Source organism: Canis lupus, chromosome 32 (genome assembly GCF_048164855.1).
Source record: "Canis lupus baileyi chromosome 32, mCanLup2.hap1, whole genome shotgun sequence".
NCBI classification, from domain to species: Eukaryota; Metazoa; Chordata; class Mammalia; order Carnivora; family Canidae; genus Canis; species Canis lupus.
Genome location: NC_132869.1, coordinates 14,256,044 through 14,272,330, shown reverse-complemented (window position 1 = coordinate 14,272,330; position 16,287 = coordinate 14,256,044). Strand labels below are relative to the sequence as shown.

Genomic DNA, 16,287 nt, shown 5'->3' with positions numbered 1-16,287 from the left:
ACTAATGTACAGTTCACCCTTTTAAGGAATACAGTGAACTCGTTTTTATATGTTCACAAAGTTCTTCAACTATTACCACTCTCTATTTTTAGAGCATTTTCACTACTCCCAAAAGAAATTCTCTACCTGTTAGCGGGCACTATTCACTTCCTCCTACCACTAGCCCATGACAACTACTAATCTAATTTCTGTGCCTATAAGTTAGTCTATTTGGGACATTTCACGTAGATGGAACCATATTGTATGTAGCCTTTTGTGAATGACCTCTTTCAGTAGCATTGTGTTTCCGAAGTTCACTCATGTACCACGTGTCACTCCTTCATTCCCTTTTTAAAATATTGTGGTAAAACACATAAAATTTACCATCTTAATTTTTAAGTGCACAGTTTTGTGATATTAGATACATTCACATTAGTGTGCTTCATTCCTTTTTATTGCTGAGTAGTAATCCATCGGATGGATATACCACATTTTGTTTATCCCTCATCATTTGATGCATTGTGGATTATTTCTACTTGGCTGTATTTTTTTTTTAGAGATTTTATTTATTTATTAGAGAGAGTGCAAGCAAGCACAAGCAGGGGGAGTGGCAAGCTCCCCCTGGAGCAGGGAGCCTGATATGGAACTTGATCCCAGGACTCTGGTATCATGACCGGAGCTGAAGGCAGGAACTTAATGGACTGAGCCACCCGACACCCATATGTTTTAGCTGTTAATGAACATTTGCCTGCTAGCATTTACTTTTAATCTGAAATGCCTCAATCATTATAAGGAAGAAAGGATTTTGAATTTGTATTTTCAGTGAACTCTTAGACCAATGAAGTATTACTGCTGTGCTTCTGGGAAATCTACTTCTTTTGGCCTCTGCGAAGGTGGCCTTATCCCCATTTGTAAGACGAGAAGACTATATATAGCTCAAAGTATTGTGAAAAGGAGTATGTCACATTTAAGACTAGTAAAAGTTAAATGATTTCCACATGGCAGGCATCGGGGATAGAAGTTGGTTTTCAAAGAGGAAGGAAAGAAAAAAGAAGGATGCTTGGGCAGTTGCAGATGGAAAGTTGAAGTTTATCTTTGGGCTTCACCTAGTTTCCTTCCTCTTCCTATTGGCATCCCTTGTTCCCTCATTGCCAGAGCTTTCTTGCTACCCCATCATAGCAGTTCCAGTTGGTCCTTCCCTTCTTCACTTTCCCTCAAAACTATCTGTTTGGTATGATTAAGTATCAGCTTACTTTGTACCACCCATGTGACCAATAAACCTGTGTTGCTTAGTTTGCTTTTTTTTTTTTTTTTTTTTTGGTGATGGGAGAAGTATGTGTTTACTTGTTAACCCAAATCAATTTGTAGATGATGGAATGCCTGGTAATCTAAGAGAGTTTGAAGCAGGGCATTCACATCATTCAACCTACTGCACCTATTTAAAAAAAGACATTTGGTATACAGAAAGAAAGAGGGGGAGTGTGAGGTTCTTACAGCCTTTCAAGGAATTGTCTCTACCTTAAAATCCCAGGAAGGAATGCTGGAATATGAGAGTCATGATGGTAATAGCTCACTACAAAGGCAGAGAAAAAAACCTCTCAGCTGAATGCCATTTCCTAAGGAAATAGTCATTGTAGAAGAAAGTATGGAGTAGGGGACAGTTTTGGAGCTTAAGACATTTAGGTAGAAGCAGAGTCAGATGAGGTTAGTACCATCTCTGATGGAGGGAGAAATTGGCCACTGAATACCATCCCACTGCACTCCTGGTGATTACCAATGGTAGTAATATATACAATCACTTATTGTTTGTTTAATTACCATGCATCACAACAATGATTATGCATTGTCAAATTATTGTGTTTTATTAGAAAACTGTACTTTCATAGTTAGGTACATTGCTCAATTACTCTCAATAGAAAACATTGATAAGTATAGTATTAGGTGAGACTTTGTGGCACTTTTTAAGTCACAGCATTCTTTTTAGTAGTCATTTAAAGGAGCAATGTGGTGGCCCTGTAGGTGTTAGAGTGGAAGCCAAGATCCCAATCTAAAAAGACTTATGATTTGTTAGGTGAATATCCGATCACCATAATAAACTGTACTAAGTATCCAGAGGTATAGGCAGAACACGTTGGGAACACTTAGCTCAGGATGAGTGTGGTGGGGGAAAGCTTTCTGGCAGAAGTAACAGTTGAACTGTCTTGAATGACAAGTAGGAATTCGTTGGGCACAGAAATTGGAGGAGCTGAGGGATATTATAGGTAGAAGGAATAGCATGAGCACAGATAGAGGCTTCTTTACCTACTTTTATTACTGACTTGGAGAGAGACCAGTAAGCATCCATGGATGGGAAAGGAGATATAAAATAATACACTTGATCCTGCTGACAGAGAGCACATGGTTCACTTACTGGAGATGCATTTATTCTTTTGTGCCACCACCAGGGTGTCATTTAGTGAATTACCTGCCTCTTTCATTGTACAATATGGCACACTAGTGGCTTGATAAAATTAATGCACCCCCAACAACAATTTACTTTCTTAAAAAAAAAAAAACACAAAACACTAAAACAATCAGGGCCACTAAGTTGCTATGCCTTCTTTTAGCTGGTTATATAGGTGTTTTTTAAAAAGTTAAAACAAAAATATAGGGCAGCCCAGGTGGCTCAGCGGCTTAGTGCTGCCTTCAGCCCACGGCCTGATCCTGGAGACCTGGGATCGAGTCCCACATTGGGCTCCCTGCATGGAGCCTGCTTCTCCCTCTGCCTGTGTCTGTGCACCCCCACCCCGTGTCTCTCATGAATAAATAAATAAAATCTTTTAAAAAACCGCACAAAAAATATAAAGGGAATTTTATGGACAAGGAACCTTCAAATAAAATGCTTAGATATATTCTTAGGTCTCATAAAAATATGATTAGCGAGTGACAGAAATTAGTTTGAAAAGCTTCATTCAAACCAAAATGTCCAACAATAGGGGATATGCATAATAAATTATAGTATATAATCAGATACTATCCCACTTTATTTTTTGTTTTTTTTGGCAGATACTTTTCTGCTTTAAACATGAAGTTATAGAAGAATGTTATGACATAAGAAGATGCTCACCATGTTGTTAAACATCAAAAAGTCATCTACAGAATGGTCAGTGAATAACAGGGTATCACTTTTGCTGGAATGTTTACCTGGTAATCTCCAGGCCTTAGTAGCATAGGAAAATAAAATAGGTCCTCTTTACATTTTCCAAATGATAATAACTCATACTGATCATCCCCTTCCAACCTATCAAATTTGGGTCCATTCTATGAAACTTCCCCAGTTACTTCTGAGGGACCTAAATATCAGCAATGGCTACCATGAAGTGCCAGCCATGTTATTCATCTTTGGCTTACTTTTATTGAGAGATGGTGTACTTGATGAGCTTCACTGAAGCTACTGTAGACAACCTCAGCGTCTTGCCAGAGAAGCTGCCTCCTGAGTCCATCAAAGTCCTTAATTTTGGGTTGACAGAGTGGTGGTGGGCTCTATTTAGAGGTGGGAAAAAATGGCTTCCTCCTTATATCTGGGCCATCCTTTGCTACTTGGGCTTTGAAGCAAGCATAAAATCCATAGACTGACTGCCGAAGTCCTACACTTCTCTAACTGCTGGTCTTCATCCTTTATTTACAAGGGTTCAAACCTGGCAGATTAAAGAAGTTGCCATGTTCCCCAATCTAACCTGAGGCTTCCTTTGATTTCACTCTAGATGGATGGCACCATGATCTGCCTCACTCACTGCTCAGGCCAGAAAGCTGAGAGGCTTTCGAGACTCCTCCTGTTCCTTCATATTTGGCCTCCCAGTCCTTTGTATTCTTCTGTCTTGCTATCTTGGAAATATATTCATCCCTTTTGGTTCCACTGCCTCTCAGAATTCAGACTTGAATTTTTCAGCTGGGTTATATGTATAACCTCCTAATCCTTCCTGAAGCTTCCAGTCCTTCTTTCCCTCTGATTAGCCTTCATACTCTGTAAGCATGGAATACATAGTCTTTTATGGTCTAGCCGTGGTATATCTCCATTCTTTCTCCTGTCATGCAGTCTTCCTTCTAGGTACCTTATCTGATGTTTCTATTCTGCCACACATCTGTGGCCTTTTTTTCTTGTGGCAAAATATATATTACATAAAATTGACCACTTTAAAGCATATAACTTGGGCATCTGAGTGGCTCAGTCAGTTGGGTGTCCCACTCTTGATTTTGGCTCAGGTCAGGATCTCAAGGTCGTGAGATTGAGCCCCTCTTGGGGCTCTGTGCTGGGCATAGAGTCTGCTTGGGGTTCTCTCTCTCCTCCCCGCCCGCCATTTGCTTGCTTACTCTCAAAAAAAAAAAGGTCAAAAGTAAAGTGTACAATTCAGTGGCATTAAGCATATTCATAATGTTGTGTAACTAGCACCGCTCTTTATTTTCAGAACCTTTCATTATCTCAAACCAAACATCTGTGTTTTTTTACATACAGCTTCTCTCTGAATGGAATGCCCTGCCCCCACACTCCCACCCCTGTTCCTCCTAAGGATCTCTCCAGACTTGATTCTAATGCCATCTTGGCATTTGAGTCTGTGGAACTTTCCCTGATTATTCTAAACTTGAGTTAAGTGTTTTGTTTTGTTTTTTTTTTTGTTCTCCCATGCTACCCTGGATGTATTCCTATCATGATGCATCTATGATGTTATGATTGTAGGTTTATGTGGCTTTCTCCCACTAGACTTTGAAGTCTTTGAATGAACGGTCTGAGTCTTTTATCTCTGCATCCTTAGCTTCTAGCACTGTACCTGCTGTGAATAAATGATTGGATTCAGCTTCCTATCAGCTATGCAAATTAGTACTTGCTCATGTGCTAGCATTGACTGAAAATCAGGTAGCAGGTCTAAAAGAAATTTCATAAATATAGGCTCTTTCCCCTTTCCATTAGATATTTATGGAATTTTGTTTTTGAGGACTGCTTTGAGTATGTAATTTCTTGGGTAGTTGCACATAGTTGCCTATATATATGACTTTAGTAGTGATGAGCTGAGTTAGGAGTGTACAGTAAGCGAGAGGGACAAAGATCAGAAAGAGTAAAAATTTAGCAAAATGCTGAAAGTGTGTGGTCTTAAATATCCAGAATAGTGAGTTTTCAAGACTGCTTTGTCAGGTTACAAAAGAAATAAAGTATTATTTCAGTGCTATTGAATGGAAAATCAGGGAAAAGGCATTGGAATAAATCAAGGTACTAGACGGAACTTAAAGGCACAGCAATTTTTTTCCTCTTCTGTTAAAACTTTTTTCTCCCTGAGAACAGGAAAAAAGATGGGGATAGTTTTTAAAAGACAGAGCTGCTACTAAGTTGTTTTTGGAGCCCCTAACTTCACACAATAGTGGTTCAGTGTTTCACTTCTGGTTACACTTCACCCTCATGTGGGATGCTGAATTTGTCAACAGGGGTGGGATAGAAGCTTTACAATTCCTAGAATAAAAATTAGGTATGGCGGTCTATCATCCATAAACGTTTCTTTCACTTCCTTTTGCCTTAAATTGAGTGAACTAAAATCCTAAGCACACCATTTAAAATCCTGTTCAGCCAGCTGCTCAACTGGAAAGGTCAATCTTCATCACTCCATTTACACTGAACAAACATATTTGTGGCAGCAAGAGAAGAGATCTGAATCAAGAAAAAAAAAAAGCATTACATTAAAGTGATTCAATTGTCTAATCAGACATATGACTTGAACATAATTTGAAGGGTCCTTGAAGTTTCTTTTTTTAAAGGCTTGGAATCAGAAATTTGCAACTGACACAACATGAGTCATGCAGATCTGGTTGAAGTTCCTGCATTTTCTTTTTCTTTCAACTCCTGGATTATATTCCTTCATTTTCTTTCCTGTTTGGAGTCTAGTAAAGAAAGGAAGTGAGAGTAATTCAAAGTGGAATTAGATTGTACATTTGCATATTGCGGAGCTAGTGGTATTTTGGATTTACAATTTATGATATAAATGATGTAGCAGTAATTGTTTTTCACCAACACATTTAGAAATTTCTGTTTCATCTCCTTGAAAAAGTAGTAGCTTGGAGTGTGGTGTACCTGATTAGGACTTTTTAAAGTCATCCTGTTACTTAGATTTTTTTTTTAATCTTTAAATGCTGATAAAACAACCAAATTGTTTGAAGTTGCCTGCCTCTAAGATTTTAGTCTTGAATCATCTGGTAGTTTAGAATCACATTGAGTATTAATGTAACTGAAAGTCTTTTTGCTCCCCAAATATGTCATTTAAAATCTAAGTAGCAACTTGAAAGAAGGATGTTAAACTATTTTTTTTTTTTCTAGAATGCTTAGCAAAAGCATTTACTTTAAGGATGTTCTGTATTTTCTTTCTTTTCTTTTCTTTTCTTTCTTTCTTTCTTTCTTTCTTTCTTTCTTTCTTTCTTTCTTTCTTTCTTTTCTTTCTTCTTTCCTCTGTATTTTCTGATCAAAACGAATGTTGTTTTGTCAATTAATTTGTCTCAAAGTATGTATAACTTAGAGGAAAATGCTTTTCAATAAAGCAAGCCTGTAAGCACTGCTGCTTGCAAGGGTACTTTGGTGATACTAATAACTTAAACATCTATTAGGCCTTTCATGTAATCAAAATAATCTAGTTATTTAAAGGGAGTAATTTTGAAAGCTTTAGACCTTAATATGAGAGAAACTTGTGCATCACAAATACAGAACATGTCCTATACTGATGCTTATGGATTATTCTTGGATATTTGGCTGGCAGGGAAAAATTTTGAGGTATACTTTGGATCCTTTAAATGAGTAAGTGTTGACATAAACTACACTTTTTAAGAGGTCAAGGTTGTGGGCTTCTGAAGACAGGAGATGTGGTCTAAAGATATAGGAATGAAACATCTGAGGGGATTTGGATTTCAGCTCTCCATGAGAAGAATTAATGTGTGCAAAAGTTGTGTGTGTTTAACATGATGTAGAAGATGTAATCATGATGACACTTTTTGAGAAGTTTGACTTCTAAGTTTTAACAGCAGAACAAAAAGATACAGAATGAAAAGTTGATCTATCTCATCACTCATGTCCAGTCTACCAGCTTGTCCTCTTAGAAGCAACCATTGGAACTAGTGTCTTGTGTATCTAGGGTGGTTGGTTTAAAAGATGTATTCCCATTGTTTATGATAGTACCAACTTGATAGTGGGTATAAGTCAAATTGTATGTCAAATCCCGTTTTCATACTTCTAAATGGCAGAGAAAAGTGGGATTTAGTTTCAGAAGCAGCAGCCTACCTGGGTTGTACAAAAGTTGAGGTATTCCTCAATTTTCATGTATTATATGTTACTGGAAACATATGTATAAGTCAAATGTGTAAACCTCAAACCTTAAACTCACATATTTTAAGGAAGGTTGGGAATTCTAAAAGCTACTACAAATACTTTATTTACTTTGCAAATGGGCATGTAGTTGACTGACATATAGCCATTGAGATGAAACAGTTTTTTTCAGTATGCTTACCACTTTTATCCTTGCTTCAATGGTTCTCCGTTTATGAATCTATGTTGGTCGTAGCTACCAACTTTTACTCCCCTCCTTTTCTCTGGAGAACTTCCTGCATATTTCATTGTACTCCTTTCTGCAACTAGCAAAGGGTTACTAAAAAAAAAAAAAAAAAAAAGAAGGGATTAAATTAATGAATAAACATCTTTTTACCTTGTGAGACCATAGAAGGTAGTGATCATGGATTCAGGTTTAGGGATATTTTGAAATTGAGAAGATAATTCTAGGTCATAGTTTCCCAAAAGTATTGACCATAGAATATTTTAAAGTATAAAAAATGAAATACATGAGATGCATAATTAGTTCATGGATTAAAATGGAGCAAAAACAGTTTTACAGAGAAATGATCAGAATTTGAATCTTTTGCCTTTTTTAAAAAGTAGGGTCTTAATCCATAAGTAAAAAATTTAAGAACAAAAAGAATTTAAAAATGCAAGATTAGGGCACATGGGTGGGTCAGTCAGTTGAGTATCTGCCTTCAGCTCAGGTCATGATCTTGGGACCCTGGGATTTAGCCTCCAGTTGGGCTCTCTGCTCAGCGAGGAGTCTGCTTCTCCCTCTCCCTCTGTGATCTCTCTCATTCAAATAAGTAAATAAAATCTTAAAAAAATGCAAGATAAAAATGTTTTAAATAGATTTTTTTTGGTTGTCAAATACAGCAGAGAAACAAACATTAAAAATGAAAACAATGTTTTTGTATTTTGTACATAACCACTGTTTACTGTTCGGAACCTGGTCGCTCAGTCCTATCCTCATAGCAGATGTAGCATCAAATCTGTTTATTTTGTTGCAGCATAAGCCTATTTCAGAAAGGCTTTTTGAAACAAAAGGAAGAACGTGAACTGCAGAGTTGCAAAAATCTGCTCTTGAACTAGACAGCTCTGAAAATTATAAATTGTTTCATGTTGGACAGCTCATCCTCTGATTTTTTTAGGGACCAAGTGCTATGAGTAGTATTTTCACATTGAAGGGGTCTGGCTTTTTGCTTGTTTGGGTTATGCATAGATTGTGAACTAGCCATAATTCACCACAATTAAGAATGGTATCAATATTTCATATAATAAAATATCACAAATATGTTGAAATAAAATGACAGTATTCATAACATAGACCAACAGGTATTGAATTGGCAATGCATGTTCTGTGTAACTGTGTGTAAATACTCTGGGTAAATGACAGATCAAATTTTCTTGACATTGTCAAGTACTGTGCTATTATGCAGTATTTTTATTTTTTCACTCCTTAAAAATATACATTTTTAATACTCTAGTTTAAAAGTTTATCAAAAGATACACAAGTATGCAGCTAGATATCACAAAATAAATATATCCTTGTAACTAGCATCTGGATCAAGAAATAAAATACTACCAGCACTCCCAGAAGCTCCCTCATGACTCATCCCTCTTCCTCAGCACTACCTGTTTTCCTACCCAAAGCTAATTACTATCCTAATTTGTAACGACACAGATTACTTTTGCCTTATTTGAATATGTATTCTTTTTTTTTTTTTTTTTTTTTTTTACAATCCTGAGGTCTTTTATTTTCTTTACAGTTATCATGCCATGAATTTATAGGGAATGGGTTCCAGCAGTTCAGGCTCCTTTCCATTGGTTCTCACAAAGTGTGCTTCTCTGGGTGGGGCAGGCTGGCACTTCAGTTGGACCCACGTACCTTTCTCTTTGGCTTCCTTCTTTTTCTGATCATATTCCTTCACACGCTTCAGGAAGCTATCTCGGCTCTTTGAGTGTTTAATACACTCAGTGCTGACATTAATTCTCTTGGCAAGAATCTTGCCCTTAACTTGTTTGTTTACAACAATGCCAACAGCATGCTGAGTAACATTGTAGACTCTTCCAGTTTTGCCATGCTAACATTTGTGGGGCATTCCTTTTTGAACAGTGCCCATTCCCTTGATGTCCGCAATATCACCTTTCTTATAGATTCGCATGTATGTGGCCAAAGGAACAACTCCATGTTTTCTAAAAGGCCTAGAGAACATATAGCGGGTACCTCTCCTCTTTCCCTTTGTGTTGGTCATTTTGACGAATTACTGGAAGATGGTGGTTCCGCTGAATATGTATTCTTTTGTGTCAATTTTTATCCCCTCAGCATAGCATTAGTCCAATTTATCCATGTCGTTGAGTGTATCAATAGTTCATCTCTATTACCATGTGGTAGTCCACTATGTAAGTATACCATAATTCCAAATCCATTTTGTTTTTTAATGGACTTCTGGGGTTTTCTTAGTTGAGGGCTATTATAAATAATAGCCTTAATAATGTGGATATTCTTATAATAGGTTTTTCATGTGCCTATATTATATATATATAATATGTATATGTGTATATATGTATGTGCATATATATAGTTATCTATATATTTATAACCTATCTAGTAGTGGAATTGCCAGGGCCTACAATATATTTCTATTCAACTTGAATAGCTACTACCAAATAGCTTTCTAAAGAGCCTGTATGACTTCAGTGCTTCTCATGGTATATGTATGGTGTATGTACACTATACTACACCTTGCCAACACATGTTGTTATCTATCTTTTTAATTTTAGTCAGTCTGCTTGTGTATGATGGTATTTTGTTTTGTGGTTACTTTGATCTTCTCTAATGCTTAATAAAGTTGAGCATCTTTTCATATGTTTGATTTTTGGGGGATTTTTAAAAAGTGAAGTATCTGTTCTAGTGCCTATTCTTTCTCAAAGATAGCTGTACAATTAAGTGGCTTTTAAAAAATTATTTAAAAATTTATTTATTTATTTTAGAGAGAAAGAATATGCATGAGTCAGGGGGAGGGGCAGAAGGACAGGAGAGAATCTCAAGCCGACTGTGTGCTGAATATGGAGCCCCATGTGGGCCTTGATATCTTGACCCTGAGATCATGACCTGAACCAAAATCAGGAATTGAATGTTCAACCATCTGAATCATCCAGGCACCCCTAATTAAGTGGCTTTTGATATATTCAGAGGTGTACATCCATCACCAGATCAATTTTACAATGTTTTCTTTGTGCCAGAAAGAAATCTTGCACTCTTTAGCTGTCATCACACACCCCCTCCTTCAGTTCTCCACCTACTCCAAACCCTTGGCAACCACTAATCTACTTCTATTTCTATAGATCTACCTATTCTAGACATTTCATATAAATGGAATTGTACAATATGAGATCTTTCTTTCACTTAACATAATCTTTTCAAGATTCATCCATATTTCAGGACTTTATCTTTTTATGGCTGAATAATATTCCATTGTATGGACATACCGCATTTTATTTACACACTTATCGGTTGATGGGCATTTAGGTTGTTTCCACCTTTTGGCTACTATGAGTAATGCTGCTATGAATATTTGTGTACAACTTTTTGCGTGTCAAGATAGGTTTTTATTTCTCTGGGGATTGTGAATTGTTTCTTAAAGATTCACGGACAGTAATAACTCTGTAAAGGTGTATAGTGTTTTTCTTAGTCATATATTTAAAATAAATTTTAAAATAAATATTGCTAACATGTTGTTCATTGAACACATATTTTTGTGGAATACCAGTGTTCCGAGGAGCACATTTTGAGAAAGATTTCTGAGTGGTCATGTTCTTCAGTGTGATGTGAGGAGAAGAAAGGTGTGAGCTAGGAATCAGTGACTTATAAGTATTTAGTATTGGATTCTCATTTCACAGAAGATTTTTCAATTTGCATTTCATTGTTGAAGGAACTGTGGTCAATGCTATGTGTTAATATCTTCTTTGAAAGGGATAGAGGGCAAATGAGATTTTTATGAGTCCAGAAGATCTAAGAAACAGCCTTTTAAAACAATAGGAGAGAGCTGTGTGATTTCCAAAATCTTTCTATAAAGGATTCAGACTCTTCATCTTTTAAGATGATGATAGCTATATAGAATTTGTTTTGTATAGGCACTTTCTACAGTGCACCAGAACATGAATTTGCAGGCCAAATAGAAAAGAGATTATCTAGTGGTTGCAATAAAGGCTTCATCCATAAAGTGTTACCTGTTTTGCAATGAAAATAGTTCACTAAAATGTAATTAGCAGTATACATTAAGCAATTTTCACTCAGAAGCATCTTACAAATATGCTCTGATTATAAATCATAAATACTCTTTTACACTATTGGGTAGGATTGAAATCCAAATTAATCCCAAAGAAAAAACTTCTGTTCTCTTAGTAACCAAACAGGTAAGTAGATAAATAACATAGTAATTAGGGAAAATAAAAAACTTGTGTAATGTATGGATTGGTCTATTCTTAACACCTGTTTTGTAAGTCATGTTAGAAGACAAAATTCAACTTAAGTTCACATCAAAGTGAAAGTTCAATTTGATTCCCACTTTGAAAAACAATAATGCATTAATTTTCTCCATGGTAATAGAGTATTGCATTTTAAGTCCCCATTTCCATATGGTAAACTCCTTTAGTATGATGTATTTTTTCTTCTAATAAAGATGATTAAATGAAAGACAAGGGGCTGATTATATTTTATTAGCGACTAAATGTGCTCACTAAGTTACATGTGTTAAATCTTGAACTTTCTCATTCAGTTTAGCAGAATTATCCTTGGTAACCATGTGTCCCTGCTGCTTATTAAACATAATTGAACTTCTAGTGTGCAATCAGAATTGAATCAAAAGAAATAGCTAACATTTTCCAGACTCTCAGTAGCAACGTCTAAGGCTGGATTACTTAGAGTTGGAGTCCTGGTCAGCTTTTACACTGAAATGGATTTTACACCAAATCCATTTTTTCTGAAGTATAAATTTCATCTAAGTTTCCATTTACCTGTTTCTGCCAAACCTTACTCTAAGAACCAAAACCCCTAAAATCTCTTACAAACACCGGCAATTAATCCCTGGTAGTTTTACTGATATAAGAGCACTTCATTTATCAAACATGTGTTCAAGAAGTACAATACTGAAAAGTAATACATGAAGTGGAACAGTGATTTTAAAGAGATGCTGGACTTGAGGGAGTTAAGTGTTAATGCTGCACTAAGTTGATAGTGCCATAACAGATGATGGTTTCCCATTCCCACTTTGGCCTATGGTGAGTAGCAGGTGCATTCAGTTCTGTACAGCCTTGCAATCTGCCAGCTCTCTGATGGCCTGGAGCATGAGGTCCTCAGGACAAATGTTTGCGGGAGGCCTTTATGGTAGGTCTGTCAAACAGAATCAGTGGTGAGGCAGCAGAAATAGGGGAGTGGACTGCTGCAGTTTATATATCCTCCTGGGATTCTACTCCAGAAATTTTAATTTTAAATCTTAGTAAACTGAGAAGAGTAAGAGCTTTCCACCTTCAGAACAATTTATCAGAACAAATTCAATAATAAGTCTGTGATGGTGTGATTCTGGTGAGATTTCGACCAGAAGTCTTTTCTCTCCTGACTCTCGTACCAATGCTGCAACTAAAAACCAGTTTTCTTTGTGGCCTGCCACAGTAGGGAACAAGCAGGGACTTCCTCAGTCTTCTCATAGTTTAGAAGGTGTGGATGTCATATAGACTTGACTCACTCTGTTGCAAATTCTCCCTTTGAGAAGGAATTTGGTGAAAATGAATAGACTGTCTTAAAAATATCAATGGCATATTTATGAATTGTGCAAGCATCCAAATGTCTGTTGCTTATGGGAAGATGTGTTTGAAATAGATAGGCAATAAATGGTGGCTGGGTTTTCATGCTAGACCTCAGAAACCATTTAACTCAGGAAGTCTCTGCAAAGAGAAGTTGTTACAATCTGGCATCCTTTAGAGTCCCAGAAGCCACAAAGTCCTCTGGGCCCAAGACATTCTGTAGTTTAAAGCGTTGCATCATGTGAAGTCCAGTGGGTGAACACTCCTAAGCACATTTCTTGCTATGCTCACTGAATCATTGCCAGGTTTTTTTCTGTCCTGTGTCTGGGCCCTAACCACTGTCCATGTCTAGTGGGTTAGAGATAGGAAGCAGTCAGCTCCCAGGTTAGTAGAATCAAAGGCCGAGTGGGCCTTATTTACAAATTTCCTTTTGATAGGTGTTTTAAGTGGGAAAGAAATTAATACATGTTGATAAAAATAATACAGGCATACCTCATTTGTGCTTCGCCTTATTGTGTTTCAGAGATAGCCAATAGCCTCACCGTAAAAAATTCTTGTTCTTAATTAGAAGCTTGCTTTTTTTCTTTTTCTTTTCTTTTTTTTTAAAGGAAAAAGGGAAAGAGAAGCCCTGTAATGAAATGTGTAGAACACTGGCCTGGGAATCAGGACAGCCAATTCTCTCTCTCTCTCTCTCTCTCTCTTTTTTTTTTTTTTTCCAGTTCTTACTTTTGACTTTGCGCTTCACATTGTGAACTTGTGCCAACAGCTTAACCTCTGTTTGCTCATATGTAAGAGGCAGATAGGGAGAAACAGTCTCTAAAGACTTCTCCAGTTTCAAAACACTATGTTTATAGGAACTCAATGTATTCTGCACCTACCTAGAGTTGTAAGGCTTTTGTGAAATGTCATTGCAGTGTCTGATGGTCAATTATGTTTAAACAGGATGAAAAATAATATCCTACCAGAAGAGTGAGACTCTGGTAAACCAAGATTATGCCTGTGAAAGTGGAGCTGCATGATTGGGTTCTAGTTGCACTTAACTACTACGTAAACATTGAGACTTTGGGCTTGAACTCTTTGGGTCTCTCTTTTCCTCTGTAAAGATTAGGTGAACCTCTAGATTATCTTTCAGCTCTCAGATTCTACTGGTATCTCTAATAGGTATTTAATGGTAATCATAACATCGAAATGATTCAGTTGTGTTTAGCTGGTGGTGGAAAGGAACTGGTTACAGAGAAACAGACAAAATCAATTATTGAATGTCTACTGTATTCGAAACTAATATGCTCTGGAGAACTTTCATAGTCATGCATAGCAGCTAGCTATATATTTTATATTTTAGGAGTTCTGTATTTCCATTTCTCATTTATGATCAAGAAAAAGAGCTTCAGGCAAAGATAAAATCATCTACTATCCAGTATTGCAGTCTGATCTCTCTAGTATAGTTTGTTGGGAATTATGTTTCTTTTTCTCTGGAATTGTTTTTTGCAGTTAATAATCTTCTAATAATATCTCTAATAATTATGTCTTGCTTATTGTCTAATATCTTATTAATGGAACACTTGGAAAGGTGCCTTATACTTAATCTAGCTCATGGTCCTTTGTGACTAGTGAAAATTCTTGGCCAGGTGTCCATCTCTGATTATACAATCTTTATAGATAGCTGATTTTTCAGTCTCAGAGTGAACACTCGGTGTTTGTGGGACAATAAGAAAGCTAGATGGAAGTAAATTTCTGAGATGGTTATGTGGGAATTGAACAGGAGGATCAAATGAGGAAGAGTTTCAAAGCTGGATGTATGAGGATGGCGGAATATTTTCTAATCTCCAGCTTCATTGTTTGGGTTGCACTGTGTGTGGTACATTCTTTGTGTTCAGGCGGGGCACCCCTGTTATCTTGGAGCTGAGTTTTCTAACTCTGTCTGATTTGGAACACACTGTTTACCCTCCTCATAGGAGGAGGGAGTACAGAATTCGCCCACTTGTCTCCCTGTACTGCTCCTAATTTAAACAGTCTAATAATTCTTATTAACACAAGTTATCCTTTTACATTTATCAAGGTGGGGGGGGGCATTTCTTGCAGTTACCAGCTCTGTTCTGTGAATGATAGATTTTAAAGAAATTTTCTGGCCTACACTTTATGGAGATGAATTTTTTTCAGAATTAGATGTCCCCTACAGAGATGAAATAATTATGCTACAAATGTATGGAGTCCTCATAAATTTCATTTCATTTGTAATTTTTATTAATTTCTAAAATACTTTAAAATTATTAATAAATGTTTGTGACCATCTAAGAGAAGAAGCCCAAGTTATTTGATTCTACCACTGTGGGTTCACTAAAACAAAGTTATGTGAGACTTACTTTATTTCTTGACAGGTTTAGTAGATTGATCATGGAAATACAATAAGCAAAGCTTAGTCAAAACTCAGTAGACAATTGACCACATGTCAGAGTAATTTTGAAGGTCAGGAGGAAAAATATGAACTAATTGCTAATACAGTTAATTGGATTAGTATTAATGCAGGAAATTTTCTGTTATACCTTTAGGGTTCTGTTCAGAACTTCCTGGTCAACATTGTTTTTTTTTTCAATTCTTGGATGAAGTCTTCTGTAGAAGGCATATTTATTGATTTTGTGAATGCCCTAGTGTGGGAAGGGATAATGAGTACATTTGATGACATAGGAGGATATTGAAGAGGTCACCACAGACAAAGACAACTGGTCTAGTTTAATGATGGCATTAAATAGTTGTAAGGATAAGGCTTTATACATGAAGGGGGGAAAAAACCCCTATACAAATGGGCCCCAAGTGTGAGGGACTTGGCTGAAGCGTAGCACACATAAAAAAATGATTTTATGAGGTTTAATAGATGGTGAGTACAGTGTTCATCAGTCATATTTTTTAGTGCAGAAATAAAGCTAGTGTGGTCTTAGGTAGGCTGTGTTACCAGAAGTCCAATAACAATACCAAGAAAGTGATGCTCCCACTCTTATTCTGCAGCTTCCAAATTACAAAGAGAATTCAGTTCTGAGTACAGGGCGCCCTTGAGGAGAACAACTAGGATTGTTTGGAGTCTAGAAACTGTATTCAGGAAGAAGGTCAAAGGAACCACAATGTTATAATTCTATTGGAAAGTTCTAGTTTTGCTTTCACATTGAGGG

The 16,287-nt window shown here is 36.6% G+C and overlaps 1 protein-coding gene and 1 pseudogene across 5 annotated transcripts in view; one reads left to right on the top strand and one right to left on the bottom strand.

The window, feature by feature from the left end:
* Positions 1-16,287, top strand: part of FRMD5 (FERM domain containing 5) — a 310,956-nt gene that overhangs the window by 39,281 nt on the left and 255,388 nt on the right. The gene's annotated exons all lie outside the window — the stretch shown is intronic.
* LOC140622630 (large ribosomal subunit protein eL21-like) lies at positions 9,076-9,597 on the bottom strand (annotated as a pseudogene).